At 25.2% G+C, this 18,247-nt stretch overlaps 1 protein-coding gene across 2 annotated transcripts in view; it reads left to right on the top strand.

Moving 5' to 3' along the window:
* Positions 1–3,421: 3,421 nt before the first annotated feature.
* The window catches only part of LOC135924613 (myosin-VIIa-like), a 42,015-nt gene continuing 27,189 nt past the window's right edge, over positions 3,422–18,247 (top strand). For both annotated transcript variants that reach the window (XM_065459704.1, XM_065459703.1), the window contains exon 1: positions 3,422–3,473. The gene's annotated coding sequence lies outside the window, so the exon portion shown is untranslated. The remainder of the gene's footprint in view (positions 3,474–18,247) is intronic.

Here is an 18,247-nt window from a genome sequence, read left to right as displayed (position 1 = left end):
TATTTAATTTTGAAGCATTTATTTTAAGACCATATAAATTAGCTAATATTTTTGAAAATAGTTTGAAAAATTGTTTCAAATGAAAGAGTTTTTAATTTTCTTTTAACCTTAATAAATTTATATAACGATTACTTAACTTAGAATGGGTTTACAAAATTATTATTGGAATGTCATTTTTTATGGCTTTCTTCATGACTTACCTTTATGGCTTTCTTCATGACTTACCAAGGACTTAGAGTGATGATTTAGCATTCATTTTTTAGTAGTTTCATTTGATAATCTTACCTACATAGAACTCTTATGTTAAAAAATATATACTGTTTCCTAGGATATGAATCTACTCCGTAAAATATGTAAACACATTTTGCCCGGTGTCCAGATAAGGAAGCTAGTACGCAAGGCTACAATAATTTTTACCCAAGTGCCCGCCTTAGACCGTTAAAAGTTTTTTTTTGCCCGGCGATTTTCCTGCACATTTTTTGTGTCTTATTTTCAATCAATTAAGATAATATATCTCTCTTCTATGGCTATCTTCTAAAAACCACTGTTTTGATGTCAGTAATGTGAATTTGTTATTGGATCATAATACATAACTTACTTGTTTAATACTATATTATTAATTGATTTAGTATTTTGGTTAGATAGCTCTTAAAGTACAAAAATATAACATATTGTAATTTATTTTCCAATAATAAATCAAAATATTAGCCTGAAATTCAAAAAAATATATCAAAATTTTAATGCCCGAGTGGCCTATTAAAATTTTATGAAAACTCAGAGAGAGATCTCTGCCTAATTTATTTAGCCCGGCCTTACCCTAATTTTTTTTCTCAAATAGCTATGTTTAAAATTTTTCTATGCACGTTTTTCTGGCCCGTTATAATTTTTTTAAAAAATTTTCCGGTATGACACATGGGCTGGGCCTTTTAAATTTCTATTAGGAATATCTCTATTATTTTGATCTGGAACATTTTCTATTTATTGTTTGAATTTAGTGTTTGTCCTTGTGATTGATGTTATTTCTAACATATTTATTAGCGGGTCATATTATTTATATACTTATTTTCAAAAAAATTCTCATTTGTATTAATTCAATTTTATTAAAAATAAATGAGTAAAAGCGCTTACAAAATGAGCAGAAATGCTTAGTGATACCTTTTGACATTAAAAAATGAAATAATTCATTGGAAATCAAATGATTTATTATCATAATTTTCTTAATCCTCTTTTTCTTCAGAGACTACATAACACGTTTAGTTTCTTGGGGTTTTAATACAGGAATAACAATTTTCTAAATAAATACGAGATTTTAAAAAAATGAGAATTATTTTTAGTATTTTAATGAAAAATCCTTTAAAAGTGTCAACTACGAAAATTTAGAAAAAATTTAAAAAATTAAAAATTTACTCGCAAAATCACCTATGATTTTTGAAAATAATCTGAGTAAATCAGTAAAAATTTTTTTCAATATTTTTAATCTTGATCAAGTAATGTAAAAATTCTAAGCATTTCAAAATATTTTATAAAATTTACTTTTCGTTTATTAAATCTATGTTGTGGGGGGGATTTATTGGGGTATAATCTGAATCCAACTGTCCTTACCATACTGACAACCAAGAGTGAGAGAGACCCGAAAATGGCTAATTTATTTTATCGCATTAGATAAAAGTCACATGCTTACTTAATAGACGATACTTCAAAAGATCCTAAAAACACTTTACGTTTATCTTTTTAAGTAGCTTACTTTTAATAAATGCATTATTTGGAGTTTCGTGATAATGTGCTCGCGATAATGACTCAGCGTAAATACATTTTCGATAAAAGATTCGCAATAAAGGGTTCGCGATAAAAATTTTGTTATAATTGGTTCGCGATAGAAGTTTCACTAAAATGTATTCTCTCTAAAATATTTGCTCTTAAAGGTTATACCTATAATTCGACACTTCTCTAATATAAGACCTCCTATTAAAGCTAATAAAACGAAAAACCATAATCTCTGGTTGCTTGCGACCTACACTTATTTAAATAAATGTAGGCTATCAATTTCTATCTAAAATATGTGGGAACTTCACGAGGCCCATTTAATTATTTGCCCATTTGATTTGATTTAATATTTTGATTTGAAAAATATTAAGATATCTATTTTTATTCACAAACCGCTAAAATAAAATCTTGAAGATAAGAAAAATTGAGAATGTTTAAGAATTTCCATCATATTTTGCCAAATTCCAAATTTTTTTTCCGTAAAATCACATTAAAAAATATTTAAAAAGTTCATCCTGTTTTTTAAATTAGCTTCAATTTTTGATAATTTCAAAGAATTTTGCCAAAATTTTAGACGAAAAATAATCTTCAATTTCCATTTGAAAAGTTATTTTTTCTACTTTGCCTAAACGAGGAATTTGTTTATTTCTTTAAAAAAACCAATGATTTCAGTTAAAGAAAATTATTCTCAATACCCTGTTTTAGAGAATTATATGAAAAGTATGTAAAGTGAAATTGAAATATGTCTTTTTGACTTTGAAATCGACATTTAGAATGCTTATTTGAGTATGTAATAAAAAAATTGCATTATGATTATAATATATAATTACTAGTCATGTAAAATAACGTCAAAAAGTAACATCGTTACTATTTTTTAAAAAAAAGGAAAGCCACTCGTTAACTCTACCTGTGACTTGTTTCCTTTTTTGAGTAACGGAAATGCAAAACGTTATTCTTTACTTCAAATTTTTTTAATAAATATGGAAATAACATATTTAATTGTATTATAAAATTAATTTTATAAATCCTTTAAATTTTCACCAAATTCCTTCATTTTTATTTTTAAATTTCGTTGTTAAATTTTCAGTCAAGATTGTGAACTATCGTGAAAACAATGAATAATTTTTTTATATCCTTGTAATTAATATCCAATGATAATATCATTGTTAATATCGTCATTTTATATATGTTTTACAAATCAATATAAATACATCAATTAATACAGCTCTAAAAAATTGAAGAAACAAAAGATTTATGGATGTGATATTATCCTTTATAATGTAAAGAATTTCTTCATATTCCTAATTAAAATTAATTTTATATAAGTAGCATATTTATTTAATAATAATAAAAAATCATAGCTTCCACTAAATTTTAAAGCAATATATATACCGCTGATTATAGTCTATTCCTTGGTATATAATTAGCTGCATCCTCAGTTATTTGCTTAAATTTTAAACTTTAAAATATATTGCTTACTTAAAAAATTACCTATCAATAAGAATTCATTCAGTTAAACTATTACCATGTAATACAGTTAGGCATATTATTATAAATTTATTATAGCCTCTCATCTCAACTACAACTAAATAACTTATTTTTGTAGTAAAGCTATTTATTGCCGAAGAAACGTTAAAGATAAATTTAATTTAAATACTAACATCATTCATTCATATTTAAAAACACCTTTATCATCTGTTCACATACAGGTAAAAATATTCAAATATATTATAAATTTTAATCATAAAGTGGAGTAATATATTTATTATAAAATAAAAATTTATAAATATTTTCTTATATAAAAAAAAATTATACACCACCCTTATAATCACTGGCTAGATTTAAAATTAAACTAATAACATATTATTTTTAAAAGACAGATATTTTTGAAAATAATATTCCAAGTTAATTTTCCAATGAGAGGGATGAGGCATAAGCTAAGGATGAGTGTGAAATATTTTAAATGATAAGCCTAATTAATTTGAATACCAAACTGACATAAGCTAGAAGTTGAAGTAGAACTATTTTGGGGTTGGATATATATTAAATTTAATAATTAAATATTTTTGATATCAATTGGAGACATGCACAGATTTCCAAGCCCAGCATGGTTTAAGATTTTATTTTTGATTTTCTGAGCTTTGTTTTAGACTTGGTTTCGATTTTTTAAATTACCATTTTTTGGTTTAGAGTTTTAAGATTTGGAAATTTAAAATTATTTTAATCCCATTATGCCAATTTTTAGGCTTGGATTGTATTGATTTGTTTCATTTTAGAATGGATTATGGTCTCTAATTAATATAAGATATATAATATTTAAAACTTTCCAAATCATTAGTATAAAGACTTTCTTATAACTAGAATAAAATGGGAAGGGGGTAAATGAATGTAAAAGGTGGAGAGGTATGCTAATTTTGATTCCCTTTTTAGCTAATTTTGATTTTATATTTAAATTTCCTTATTTTTGTTGAGGTAGCTTAGGAGGGGGCAAACCTAATTTGAAATTATAATCAATCCAAATAGAAGCAAATTAAATAATTAAAAAAATTCTATAAAAATTTTAACTAAATTTTATTATATTTAATTATTTTTAAATTTATGTGAAATAGTGGAATGCGTATTGATTTTTTTTTCTTAATTTCCTTGCACCATTTTAAAATCATTATTTTACAAAATTTTACATATTCTTTTGATAAATTATTATATAAAAATTGAAATGACTCTGAACTGATGAATAAATTGATGATCAAGTTGACAAAAACTCCTCAAAAGGCCCTTTGGGAACACTTTAATATATTAATAGATATTGAAATGGCTGTTTGAGTGAGTATATTGTAAAATATAAAGGAAGACCAATACTTTATCTTATCAATCAATTGCATCACACCTGATTAAAGGGTTGCCTTAAAATTGATCTAAAAAAGGCAAAATTATCAAGCTTTTTTTATCTATAAAAACTAATTCTGAAAACTTTAAATTTTATATGAATAATAATAATGCAGTAAAATAATTGTAAATTCAAAGGTTCAAAAAATCTTCTTAAAGATTTTATAATTATAATTCAAAAGAGAATTATATCCAAAAACTCCATCGATCTTTCTGGATAACATTAACAGCCCACATATCATTGAGAATTTAAAATAACATAATAGCACGGGAAAAGTTTATAAAAAATTCTGTCAATATATTTTCTTATAAATTTCATATATTATTTTAAAAAAAGAAAGGTGAAAGAAAAAAGAAAATTATTCATAATAAATGCGAATAATACACCATTCATATTCGTCTTTGTATAGGCAAAAGAGGGTGTAATATCATTATTTTTTTAGAGGGAAAATCAAAACATATGGTTATCTCCTATGAAATAATTTGAAAAAACAATTTTATAATTACAAACTAATTTTTTGATTAATCAAGGCATCTTTTTTGTATTTTATTTTGTCAATTTTTTAAAAAATATGTCACACTAAGGAACTTTAAAGGTTACCATTTTTTCCCCAGTTTTGGGATTTTTTTTAGTCTTTTTAGGATGTATTTAAATAGGGGTGTACCGTTACCACTTTTTGGAGACCGATCTGATCCGATATTCCCGATCAGATATCATATCTAATTTTGTATTCTGTAAAGATACCAATGATTTTAATTTTTACTATACTTTTTATTAGTATAATATAACCTAACTATACCATAATTTATGTCATTTAAATATATTATAATGATCAGTTATAGTTTGTATTCAATTCAATTGCAATTCTAACAGTATATAAAATATTTTTATTTTTAAATTACTTTTATATAATAAGTAATAACATTAATCTATATACATAATAAATAACAAACAAATATATTATGAAATATGTAAAAAATATTTAAAATAATATTTAACATTAATATATCGAAGATTTCTTTTTAGAAATACCCAAATTTCCAATTTATCAGAGGTCAGTCTACGACGATGTCAACTATCAATATCACCAGCTTCACTAAAAACAGATTCGGAAGAGATTATCGCACACTTTTATAAACAGAATGCGCAAAAAAATTAACAATATGGCAGAATATTTAATAATTATTTATTATTATTAAAAAAATAAACATAAAAATGGATTTCTATTTATTTATAAAAATAAATGATCTTAGATATAACCTTTTTTTAAAATTTTATAACATTTTATTTTGGTTAAAAACGCCATTTTTTATCGCATCGGAAAATTTTATAAAATTGGCCGATAGATATTTTAAAATGGGTATAATATCGGCCTGATCCGATAAAAAATATCCATCCCTATATTTAAATATCAATTTAAAGGGCAATTTTTTTTTAATATTTAAATCAGAATTTTTTATAGATTTAAATTATACTTTTTTTAAGTTTAATTCCTATTTTTTAAAGGTGGGATTTCATATGACCAAACATAATAGTTGGATATGATCTTACCTAGTGATTGAATATTAAAAATTCAAATAATATGTTGAAACATAACTCTTTTGCGAGATATTCTATCGCTCCTCCCAGCCCACCAAGCTTGAATTTTATTGAAGTACCTTTTTATTCCTAAGATTGTGTATGCGCAACGAACCTCAGGAATCTTTCAATATGGCGTTATTCTCATCACGTACTCTTAAGATCGGGGGTCTAACGTAACAGATACTCATTCTTAAATTTATGGATCTATCATGATTACACGTTTGGACTAATGATCCATCCATTAAGATAGATTAAAAATGGGTCTTATTTCCTTTAAATAAAATTAGGATGTTGTTTAGTAAATTACTATACAATGTTTAACTTTGCACTGACCCTTACCAAACACTTGTCAATTCAGGTCACCTTCTACATTTGCAAACGAGGTATTCCTGCAAGTGCAATGGCACTATAGCCCGGGTCTTAAAGTATTTCAGCATCTCTTCAAGAGCCTTACGGACTTTAAGACAGACACCTAGATGGAGCTGCCAAGATCACCTGTAGGAAAGTTGATTAAACTGGGATATTTCTTGCATCGAGCCTATTGTCAGTGGCCCCTAAGCTGGGTGAATTATCCAAATATTGAAGAACCTCGATTTCGCCAATTTTTAAAAAAACGGCCAAATCGAAATCTTAATCAAAAAAATATTATCTAAGAATCGACATTTTGCTAAAAAAAACCAAACCTTTCTGCTATCCTTTGGCCAAATCTCGAGGTTTAGGAAATATTTGATTTTTAAAAAATCGGTGAAATCGAGATTTTTAACAAAATTAATTCCTATCCATAATTGCGACGACATTAAAAATGTTTGACTCTCATGCTCTGGCTTTTTTAAAAATGAGTTATGGTAACATAATTTCCAGGGTTCCCAGGGATACTCTCTCTGACCTAAGATGACCCTAAAATTTATACAAATTATCTAAGCTTCATATACAATGAATATCCTTAAATGAAAAATAAGCAAGCCTCTAACGCTGATGCGTAATTCTCAAAATTTGATGCGAATATTTAGATCTAATTTTATAAAAAAAAAATCATAATATATTTATAGAAATTATATGCGGACTTGCTGCTTTCTAAATACATCGTTTAAATTATTCATATGTCGCAGCTAATTTTGATCAGAAATGTATTCAAGCATGTGGAGAGTATTCTTTTGCTCCAAACTTTTGAACTAGTCTTAATTTATGTTAATTTGAATATATGATTTTTTCATATTAAAGAGAAAAAAAACTCAAAAGTTCATAAGAAAATTGTCTGAAATTTATGGGGTATGGTAATCTATACACGTGTTGGAACACAGTTACCGTCAAATCAAGTTGTTTAAAATGTAAGATAACCTTCATTTAAATGATTTAAAATTAAAAGATTCTGAATCCCTCGTTGGTTCCATATTCCAATACTACATATATACTGAAAATTTATTTACATGTGATTTTACCCATTTTTCTTTATTTTCGAATCTATTAAAAGTGAATCGTTGATTGTTTTCCTCTTATATATCATATCATATCATATCATATACAATATAATATATATTGTAAAATTTAAATATATTAATATTGTGCCATAAATTTACTATAATATTGTTTTTTTTAAAAAAAAATAAATATAATATGGGTTATATTATTTCCAAATTAATATATAAAAATTTATAACGCCATCTTGTGAACTAGTATATTTAATACAAATTTTTTTTTATTAGGATCCATCATATTATTAAATACAATGAAAAGAGAATAATTAGAGAAGCTAAAATATTGCAAAAGTCCTAATAATCTTAACCAAGATGAAGGATATTTTATCCCTTTGTCTTGGCATCCATTTTACTCAATATTTTATTTAGAGCCTAATAATGTTTCTTTATGTTAAATCTATAGTTTGTTACTTTGTTTTTCTAACTTTATTACTTAATTAATTATATATGTTAGCAGCAATGCGTTATTTTTTCAACTTAGAATCTTTTTTTGAGCACGTTTTTTTAAATTTAGGAATTTGATTTTACCAGCAATGTATTCCATTATGTTTTAAATAACAACCCTATGAATTTCTAACAATTTTGCCATGAACTTTTCAACTTAATTTAATTTATATTCGTTGTTCTACAGATTTTTTATATAAATGATAAATGACTCAAGGGTTAGCGGTAAATTTGCCTACAATTCATAAGATAGGTATTCTAAGCATGCTGGAATGAATATATTTCCAGAAAAATCAGATTTAAAAGAAATAAAAACAAGATCAAAAAATGATTTCAAGTTGAAAAAATAACACATTGGCGGAAAAAACACACTGCCGCCAACAGTGGCGTATCCAGGATTTTCTTATAGGGGGGGGGGAAATATTTTTGGGGGCTTCGCCCCCAAACCCCTTTTACCTGGCCTTGGGCCAGCTTTTCCCCAAGCCTTCGGCCGGGTCTTATTTAGCTATTCTATTAAATTATTCATAATTTAATTATATTTCTATTTTTATAGGATATTACAAGCCTCTTTTTTATTATTTCAAGATAGGTATATATTTAATAAAGTTTTTTTAAATGTAAAGTTGAAATAAAGTGTAATGTCATTTTTTTTATAAAATTTGCTTTAAAAACTAGCCTCAGCTTAAATTCTCATACAATATAAGTAGAATATAATTTAGATTTTTAATTATTTTGTTTGTCGTTGGAACCAAATCTCTGTGTATATTTAACAGAGCTAACCCATTTAGCCGAGATTCAGTACTTCGTAAATATGTTTTCAACCCTCTCAAGTTGGAAAAAGTCCTTTCATTCGTACATGTTGTAATAGGCAAACATGCAAGAATATAAAACAACTTCGAAATATTAGGAAATTGAGCCAAGGTTTCTTTACACCGATTGAGTGCATCAATAGCATGCTTAGGTAAAATAGCTAAACGTATAAATATTTATACCACAATTCGAATTCACTGATTAAAATTATTTCAGTATCAATCTCATAGGAATAAAATTTTTCTAAATATTTAATTTTACCAATAGTGACATTAGAAAATGAAGAAGGATCTTTGGGTAATAAAACTTGAAGATTGCTAAAGACTTGTTTTTTATCTAAAACCCGTACTTTTATTTGCGATAAAAAAGTATCTAAGAATGGGATGAAAATGGATATTTTATAATATTCTTCAGTTGAGCCAATATTTATTTTCATCTCAATAATGGCCTAGGTGCTAGACGAGGTTTAATTAGTATTATATCATAAAATTTAGCCTTCGATTCAACGTCTACATTCATTCTTATTGTATCTACCTGTTCATGTATATTTTCCACCAAATCAATAACCTGAACCAAATCTAAATTTGGTTTTTGTAAATTTCTACAAAGTAGTGAGCTATAGGAAAATAATTTATTGATGCAACTAGCAGCAATGATAAACTCTGATTGATCAATTGAATTCAATAATGATATCGCTGCTAACGACACATTACTTTTTTTTCATGCTCAACCTTATTTATAAATTATCGTTTGATTTCAATCTCTTTGACTAAATATTTTTCCATTTTATTAATATTTTTGAATAATATGTTGGAAAATTGATATTCAAATATTTGTAAAATTTTGATTGGTGAGGTGGGGGGGGGGGGGTCTGGGAGGTAGGGGTAAAATTTTTATTAGCTTAAAATGATATTTATGAAAATAGTCAAATTTGCGATGGGGGGGGAATTTCCCCCTTTCCCCCCCATTGGTTACGCGCCTGGCCGCCAACATATATAATATTAGAATTCGTTTCTAATTTCTAACTTATTTTTTTATATTATTTTCCCGATGAAAAGGCTTATTTATTCTCTATTAGAAACTGTTTTTAATTTTCAAATAATTTTGATAACATTATAATGATTTTTGTTTGTTATAAAAATATTAAGTTTAATTTTAAAAAATGATAATATTTTTATATAAATTTTTATGGTATTCTTCGATTTTTACATCAGAAACAGATTGTACCCTTATACCGGTAACATAGAGTATGATAGAATTATTTATGGGTATTAGATCAATAGCTTCTGCCAACTCATCGTTATTTTCAATCCTACACATATTCATCTTTTAATTGTACAGATAATGATAATATTGTTACATTCCATTTTATCTCGAAGGGCACATTTATAATTTACTCCCCCCATCTTAAATATTATAATAAAATATTCAATTCTCCAATGTATAATAAACTTTAAATTTGCGAACCATTATATTTTTGATGCAAATATAATTTCTAGAAGGAAAAATACATATAAAATACTTCAACAATTTTCATTTCATTCTTATAGTCACATTCACAAACGGCCATTTTTCACCAATATTCAAGTTTAAAAAAAAAATCTAGACAGCAAATTTGGATATTTTACAACAAAGTCAAAGAATTTCTACACATCAGAAAACAATTGAAATTGAAATTTTTAGATATAGTTTATGGTTCCTTTTTGGGATATTTAAAGAAATTATAAATTTTATTCATAATATATAGTATTGTTAATGGTTAATTTTGAAAAATTAATGGGTAAAGTTACTAGTTAATTTTAAAAAAGTAATTAGACACAGCTACTATTTATATTAAAAAGTAACTAGTTAGTAGTCATAGTTAAATTTTAAATGTTACTCGTTACATTGTACTAGATACGTTGCACAAGTTACCTTTGAAAAGTAAATGGCTACTAGTTCATTTTTAAAATTAATTAGTTACAGTTACTATTTATATTTAAAAGTAATTAATTAGTAGTCACAGAAAATTATTTAACACAATTTTTTGCAAATGTTAATCAAAGGAAAATTAAACGAAAACACCATTTAGTTAAAAAAATAATTGCACTGAAGAAAAAAAATTTACCACATAATTATTTGTATTAAAAAATATAAAATGTACCTTTGCACCGAAAAAATATATAAATATATAATATTTACATTTCATAAATATTTGAGCTTAATAAATTTTAATTAGGCCCTATCTATAAACTATTTTCGAAATCTATGTCTAAAAATTTCAAACATTCTACAGGAATCAAGCGCGAACGCAGAAATTCGCTATGTGAGAGATAATTAATTTTTTTCAATTATTCTAGAAGTTATTTAAGAATGTCTTAAGTTTCAGAAATTTATTAGGACAGGTGACTTTAAAATATTGACAATTTATAATACAAAAATTCAAATGTAAATTAATGATAAAAAAAATGGGGGAAAAAATATAATTAAGAAGCATATTATAAATTTATAATGTAAAATTCAATCTTCCTGTGGGATTGATCTAATTTTTTAATTATTTCACCAGTATCGATTTGAGCCGATTTTTAAAAACGGCTAGCTCAATATTTTATTCAGAAAAAAGTATACAAAAGAGGGATAAAGAAATTTATTTTATAGTACTCTTCAACTGCTGACCAACCCTATATTAATATTGGAACGATGGGCTTGCCTGCTGCGAGTCGAGGTAAACAAATATTAAATTCATAGAGCACTGCTTTTGACTCAGCAATGACATATAATATATGAAATTCGTCATCTATTTGCCATAATTTCCTTAAGTTCCAATATAATTTCAGCTATTGTCATAGTATCAAGCAAATCGATGCCATTTTTTTTGAAATATTTAACTTTATTTTTGTATTGAATCAAATGTTTTGGTGGGAAATTCTAAAATGATAGATGGATATAACGGGAAGGAAAATTTGAAAATCGATATTAATTCATAGAATAAAGTAGTACTCTATTTATTTCTACTGTGAATTAATGTAAATTGGAATTGGAATATATATGCGACGAGAGGTAGGAATGATTATTATAAAATATAAATTCATAAAACAATAATATATTTTTTAAAATATTTTATCCGGTATCGGAATTTTTTGCTCCCCCCCACCTCCCACTACCCGCTTGACAAAAGCATTTTATGCAAGTATGACATATTTAATAATAAGCACCAAATTTGGGAAATAATCATATAAAGGTAATAAATAAGTTATATTATTTAACATATTTTAAAAGTAACCTGAAAAGTAACTGGTTATTGTCGTTATATTCTAATACATCAAAGTAACGAGTTAAAGTTATTTTTTGACAAAAATGTAAATAACACTAAAATATAGTATAATATTCTTATATTATAATTTTTTGCAAATAAAAGGAAAGCATATAGTTAACATTATAACTTCTAAATTATTTTTTTGGTTTACTGACGTTACTTAAAAAGTGCACTCTGTAGAAAAAATATTAATTTTCTTACGTTTACGTTACTTTAAAATAGTAGTAACTTGTTACTATACTTTTTTTAAAGTATCGAAATCGTTACTATCAAAAAAAGGATGGCATAAATTGTTTTCCTTTTACTTCATCAATCGATATATATTTATTTAGACAAAAAATATATTGATATTTTTTTTAAAACAATTATTAATTTTTAACGATGATTTGTTTTTCTAACTTTTTATCCGATAAACAAGACAGTTTATCTCTCAAAACTGCTTATACCATACTGAGCACCCGTTCAATAAGTGCTGAGAATGGAAGGTTTCAATTTTAGAATTGTTTAATATTTTTCAAAGACGTATCTTTAAGCTAGATATTTTAATAATAAAACAAAAATGATTAAAATAGGACATAACGAGTACGTTACTTCGACTCGTTACTTTTTAGAAATGATAACGCGTACCTTATTTATTTTTAAAATAAAGTAACACCCTTTAACCAAATTTAGTAAAATAATAAGATTAAATTGATGTTTTATTTTCGAGTATCTCAATGATTGCTTTTATAGTCAAATTTTTGTATTGTAGAATATATTATACATTAAATATACCAAAAATTTGTAAACCATAGAGAGCACTTGGGGGTTTCCTATATTACTGTATAATAAAATTATTTGTAAAATACAAATAATATATTTTGTAATGCAACTATAGTGTTAGCAATTGGCTAAAAGGCTATTATTGAATTATTTTTTTAAAAATGAATTCACCAGTCCACCTAATTCGCATTAACTTAAGCTATATAATAAATATACTAGATATACCTAGTGTTTTTAAACGGCTTGATTTAGCCTATTTTAAATTTGGATTTTAGCTAAATTGATATTAGGTATGCCTCAAGATTTTGTTAATTGATGTCAAAACCTTTCTGCCATCTATGAGCAAAATCTAGAGGCTTGCCTAATATTTATTGGCGAAAATATTGGGTTATTAAAACCCGACTTATACACCCTTGATTTTATTTTATTAAGTTAATTTTATTGATACTTTTTGTAAAGAGCAAAATAATAACCTATTCGATTCTGATTATAATTATAAATTTCTGGGCTCGAAATAGGTGAAGGATGGGAAAGGAAGTTGCTTATTAGGCCACCCCCCCCCCAAAAAAAAATTTCTTCAAGGTGGAAAACATTTTCGAGGCCATAATCATTTTTGCAACTCAAATAATAAATCATTTTAAGAGGTCTTTAATAGGAAATGGGGTGTAGACAAGGGGTGGGGGAAGGTTGGGGTTGAAATACACCCATGGATAATATGATTAGGTTAAATTTTAGGGATTTGCTTTGATTTCTTTTAAATTAATAAAACCCTTTCCTTAATTCTTCTATTTATACGTGAATTAAATTAAACACTATAGGTACATTTCACTCTATAATAATATTATCACATAAATCCCAAAGACGGTATAATTCGTATAAGGTCGGCATTTAACCTATTCTATTTTTAAGTGTAAAAGCGTACTTAATGTTAGTATTACTTTACTAAAGTTCAACCTTAACACCAATGGGTGAAAATAATCTATTGTAATAAAAAAAAATCTTTAATTATAATTTCTCTATTACTTCTATATTTTTCGTTCTATCTTGAATCTTGAATACCAATTTTATAAATTTTCTTATTTTGCCAACAATAATCTTTTAATTTATACTGTTTATACCAAATAGAATATAAATGTATATAAATAGACGTAGTCTGGAAATTTCTAGGGGGTTATGGGGTCTTCGCCCTTTGTGACCCACTTTAACGGCCTTTAAGCCTGCTTTTTTTGATGCACCTACTTTTAAATAATATTGGTTTGACATTATTGTATAATGGTGTGTTTTGAATGCATTTTTTTTCAGGTAAAAAATTTAAATTATGCATCGTAACGGAGCCTATATTTTTTTCCCATCTAAAAATGCGGCTAAATAATTTTGGAGATTGTTTAATTAAATGGAACGATTCAACACTTAACATAAAATGGTATAATAAATTTAAAAAAAAATTTTTTTTCTTGATTTAAGTGTCTCGAAGGTAAAATTTAACAGGATTGCGAACCCATATATTAGGGTTTAGAATTTTAAAATTGTTTGGTTGGGCATAAGACGTAGACCATACAAAGACCGATTTATGGGCAACCCATCAAATCGGAATAATATAGACCCGGGGTGAGTTTAGACCTCTTTCAAGATTTCGATTAAGTTTTTATAACAAAATTCCTGCTAAATAGAGTTTAAAATTTCTGAATTCTTATTTACAACCTTAAAATTTAATCAAAAATCTGTTATTCAAATCAAAAAAAAATTCTTTGAAGATTTTTTTTTCAAACTCTGTAATTAATAATTTATTCGTAAGAAAAACAATTAAGCCAATAATGCGATCGATATAATAATTTATGATTTATATATTTTTTTTTCATTGGCTCTAAATTTTATTATAAAAATGTCATAAAATGATTTTCCTAAAGGGCATTTTGAAAAAGAGATACCAATTTTTTTTATGATATAATAAGAATATTCTGTTTTTCAAATAAAAACAAAAAGGCACAAAAATATTTCTCGTAATTAAATATATTTTTATTTTTAAAGAAAAGAGAGAAAGTTCATAACTCTTTTTTGTAATTAAAAATTTATTTTAAATTTAAACAAGTAGGTTTTTGATGATTCTTTAGTCTAATTGACCTGATCATTAAAACACGGAGGAGAAAGCTCTATATGATAATCTTTTTTATTAATTTAAATTATCTAATTAACATCTCAATTTAATTTTTTTTTAGCACCTTAAACACAGATACAACGATAACACCTTTTTTTAGCATACCGAATATCGATAATCGATCTAAAAAAATGGAATTTATTATATCCAAAAACAAACTTCAGTCTTCATTTCCACTAAAAGATATTTTTTGATTATTATTCATTTAAATCCACGAAAAATGCCTTTTCAATTAAAGAAAAAACTTGTAGTGTCGCAATTTATTTTTATTGTATATGTTTTATTCTTCATTTTTAAATAAAATTAATTCCGCAACAAAAATTTAATAAAGTAAAATAAAAAATAGGAAGAAACTCATTATACTATATTTTTTCACGTAAGTTTTAATTTAGCTAAGTATTTTTTTTTATTAACAAATGACTATTTATATTAATAAATGCCTCAGAAAAATAGATGTTAAATGTTATAAAATAAATGCATGTTGATGTCCGATGAATAATTTTGCATTAGAGATCTGCAAATGGCCAAATTTCCCGGGCCAGCCCGGTTAAATTTGGGTCCGGCCCGGTTCCAATTTTTTTTACTAGGTTGCCCGACCGACTCTGATTTTCATAATTTAGAAATATATCTTATGAAAACTAATAATGATAAGGATTTAGATTTCATGATTTTCATATTAAAGCCATAAACACAAAATGTAGGAAAATGAAATGATATTTATGAATGAATGATCATAGTAGCAGGTCATAATTTGATCATAATTTTGAGCAAAATAAAAAATATTATTATATGATTAGGCTTTAGAATAATTTTCTTTCTACTGCTCAGCCCTTTAATTATTTTGCCCGGTCCGCCCCAAATAATTTTTTTCCATTACTCAGCTGACCCATAGGGAGGGTACCTGGCCGGTCATTGTAGATCTCTACTTTGCATCAGTGGTATTTTTCTTACAGTTGTTAAAATTATTTTGATTTCATTACATGAATATCATATAAAAAGATCGATTTTTCAAAAAAATTTTTATTAAAAAATACTTTTTAAGTTTAACTAATTTAAAGTGTGCCCAAAATATTTCAGATCAAAATTTATTTATCATCTTCATCTAAGTTTCATTATTTCTTCATTTTTTAAGGTTTCTTGGAGTCTCTAAATGTAATATTTTTTCAATACAAAATCGATAAATAAATAATTTATATTATTTATACCTTGGTTATCATTTCTCATTTATATATAAATATTTTTATTTATTATTAAAGGAAGCTTTCCTATTCATTTTTTTTGTTAATTCAAGCATCGTTAATCGATTTTTAATTTTTTTTAAAAAATATAATCTTTTGTTTCTATTATATGTGTTTACCTGTTGTTATGAATTCATAATAAAGATTATGACTTTTCTAACTAAAATAGCAGTGGAGGGGGAAGAAAAATTGTTTTGTATTTATAAAATTTGAAAACGGATTTTTTTTAAACTTTATGCTCTTTTTTTTCTACTTTATCTTCTTTTTTTTAATGCTTTTTCCTATTTCTTTTATTATTCCATATAAAATATTTTAAATATTGACTTTTATTACCAGTTTTTCTTGAAATATTAAAAATTAAACATTGAGGGATGGAATAAAAGAAGTGTATTTTGTAATCAGATAGAGCTAGCCTTCAAAAACAATTTATTTTTGAGCCCACACCTGGATATCCTATTACTTTCCCTTTAACTATTTTGTCAAAAAAAAAATGCAATTTAACACACATTTATTAAAAATTTATTAAGTATAGTCGGTATTTTTTAAAATAAAATATTAACACAAATTTTATTAGCATAATTATAATTTGTATAATAAAAATATATAAATGCAAATGATATAATTTTGTTCGAAGCGTTTCAAAAAATTATATTAATAAGTCTAGCACTACCATGCATGAAAATGAAACTTGGTCATCTCACTACGCTTTATCACACCAATACCATCTTTATTATTATCGTGATTTATAGAGTAATATTATGTAATATATAGGGATGTAAATAAAACAAAAACGATATTTAAAAAAAAAACAAAATGAAAAAAAAACAGCGAAAAAAACATGTTTAAAAATCATTTTAAGGAGAAAATACAATTAATTTTATTTATTTTAAATATTTAGTAAAATTGCACAATAATTACAAATTAATTAGATAAAGAATTATAAATGAAAAAATAGTATGCTGTAGAAATAATGTTTAATCTTAAAAAAAACACTAATCGAAATTTACATTAATTTTTTTTAATAAAAAAGAAGTTAAAAGTCAAGATTTTGGGATATTAATAAACATGATATATAAAATTTTTTTTATATGTGATTTAAATTTACTTATTAAGTAAATCAGGAATTTAAAAGATTTAAAATTAAAACAATTCCTTATAACGATAATATTTATTTATTTCGCTATATTTTTATGCAATATTTTATCATACCTTTTAATTTATGATACAATCTCGTTACGATTATTCGACCTAATTATATCTTAAATTTTGACATTAGCTTGAATTAGACTAAAAAATATTAAATTTTTCAAGAAAACAACTAATTAACTATTTTTTAATTTTCGAAGTCAAACATTCATTTTATTATTTGAAATCGATGATTTTGACTATTCATTCCTTGGCCTACTATTTCTTTCCTTCTTTCAGACTATAATCACAATCTTTCATAACTATCGGAAAAGAAGAAATAAGCTATTTTTTAAATATAAAAATAAAACATGTCCCAAATATTGAAAATTTTAAAAATTTAACAAACAAATTCATTAAAATTTTGAAACTTTTCAAATTTTTAAAAAAAGATTTTGTACATTCAAATTCCAATATTTTATATGCGGAAATTTTTATGAGTTAGGTAAAGCTAAAAAGGATGTATTATTGTCCCTAATCTAATCATCGAAAATAAAACAACATTACTCTAGCCCATCATTATCATAACTTAAATCTAATCAAGCCCCGGCTCAGTAACCTCCAAGCAAATAAACCCGAATTACTGATAAACTTATATATTTTATTTATTTATTTATCTGTTTCTGAACCAATCCAATAACGCATTTAAAA

Source organism: Gordionus sp. m RMFG-2023, chromosome 2, assembly GCF_954871325.1.
Source record: "Gordionus sp. m RMFG-2023 chromosome 2, tfGorSpeb1-WG-v2, whole genome shotgun sequence".
In the NCBI taxonomy this organism is placed as follows: domain Eukaryota; kingdom Metazoa; phylum Nematomorpha; class Gordioida; order Chordodea; family Parachordodidae; genus Gordionus; species Gordionus sp. m RMFG-2023.
The sequence above is the reverse complement of the archived record's forward strand: the minus strand, read 5'-3'. Positions and strand labels throughout refer to the sequence as shown.